Here is a 1,900-nt window from a genome sequence, read left to right as displayed (position 1 = left end):
AGGTATTCGGCTAATCACAACGCACTGGATAGCTGGCTAATCAGAGCACACCTCGCTTTTCAGACCGATTAGTTTTGTAAAAATCGACGCGTTTCAAAAAGGCAGGGCATAGAGGAGAAACAATAATGTACAGTATGTGGAAAATAATGTGTTTTTTTAACTTTAAACCGCATAAACACATTTCATTACACCAAATACACAAAATAATGTTCTTTTTAGCAGCATCATATGACCCCTTTAAAGCAAGTGTCATCAGGATTGTGAATCCAGAAGGTGACCACAAGACACCCCAACAATGTCATATGAATGAACAGAATAAAATGTCCCATATCATTCACTGCAGTGCAGCTCAAATCAATACCACAGTCAGTGCAATTAGCCTGACGGGCGGATATGTGGAATCCATTCCGTGTTTTCCAGCTAACTTACTGTGCTAACTGAGATATTCAATTAAGGATTCCTCTTCCCACAGAAGCGGTTCTCCAGGGCAGATCTTCCGAGCGACCCGCCCTATGTTAGAAATAGGAAAATCCAATAATAACAACACTCCAAAAAGAAAAAGAAAAAAAAAGAGGCAACTTTGATCACTCATGCTCCCTTGTCATCCACCTTATAACCAACATTTGTTCTAACTTGGAAAGTCGCGGGAAAGCCAGGAAGTTACGTTACAGGTAAGACTGTTTTTGGATGAGCTACAGATCTCACTAGTCAATTGTAACTATTTGTTTATGACTCCAGTGAGTTTAATACTACCAGGTGTTTACGATAGAACAGATCGCTTGTGTTTGATCCAACACTTGCGTTTATAATATAAAGTCAAGTTTTGAATAGAACGCGTCACTTAGTGCAGAACGTGAGAACTGAAACTCTGCGCACCTACATGCGGGACAGACGCGGACCGGTTCAGGGAAACCGTGTCTAAACCTTTTTGTACGTGTCTAAAAGTAGTTCACAACTTTTTGATCGCTTCCGATAACCCGTGACTTGCCTGTCCTTATCTGTCCGCTCGTCATACAGTTATTAATGCTTCAAAACACTGAGATGTGTAACCTGCATCTCTCGTGTCTTTAATGTATATGGATACAGTACAAGCCGTAGTGCTTTTTTTCTTTGATGTCATTCTAAATAATGTAAATATCAGTGTAAAACGAAACAGTTTGACGTTGGAGCTAGGTTTTCTGAAAGCTTTAAATCTACCCACAACGTGATCGGGCACCTAACAGGTGTAAGCAACGAGAGTGCAAAGTGAAAGCACTAGTGAATTATGTACGGAGTGTGTGTGTGAGATAATACTGTATGTATATACATATATAACACATATAATAACTGAATATTTAGTCTAATAATGGCTGCAACTGACTTATATAGGAATTTATTATTCTGTGGTTCCTCAATTTTTTGTGTTACGTAAATATATGATAAAGTAATAAATAATGCCAGTACTTTATGACAGGGTTTATAGTCCATTTTGTTTGGTTTGTATTACTGTATAAACTGTTGCTATGGTTACCTGCACATGCAAACGCAATTTTTGTATTTAGCGCACTCTTAGTTGTAGTGTAACTTTTTTTTGTTTTTGTTAATGAAACTTTTGAACAATCCGTTGAAATATTTATTATTAAATATTTATTATTGATATTTAGAATAATAACAGCTTTTAGACCCCCGCAACGTTTTTTTTTTGTTTTGGTTTCCCAGGGGTTTAAATCTTAATTGGTTGCAGTCATAGATATGTATAGCTAGATGCTTTGTTAGCGCTGTTTCTATGGGCCTCTATACGTAAACCGTCCGCCATATTGGAATGTCAAAGCCGGTGTAGTGCCGAAATTTGCACCCTGCCAGATTATATGCATCCCCTAGTACTGGTAGGTTTAGGAGTAGGTGTGGGGGAGGGGTTAGG

General features: G+C 38.2%; 1 long non-coding RNA gene across 1 annotated transcript in view; it reads left to right on the top strand.

Moving 5' to 3' along the window:
- Nucleotides 1-380: 380 nt before the first annotated feature.
- LOC107716229 (uncharacterized) overlaps nt 381-1,900 on the top strand; it is a 50,623-nt gene continuing 49,103 nt past the window's right edge. Inside the window, exon 1 of the long non-coding RNA XR_001637179.1 lies at nt 381-671. This is a non-coding gene — a long non-coding RNA (uncharacterized LOC107716229). The remainder of the gene's footprint in view (nt 672-1,900) is intronic.

This window comes from Sinocyclocheilus rhinocerous, unplaced genomic scaffold (genome assembly GCF_001515625.1).
Source record: "Sinocyclocheilus rhinocerous isolate Xijiao unplaced genomic scaffold, SAMN03320098_v1.1 scaffold148, whole genome shotgun sequence".
In the NCBI taxonomy this organism is placed as follows: Eukaryota; Metazoa; Chordata; class Actinopteri; order Cypriniformes; family Cyprinidae; genus Sinocyclocheilus; species Sinocyclocheilus rhinocerous.
This window is presented reverse-complemented; position numbering and strand designations above follow the sequence as displayed.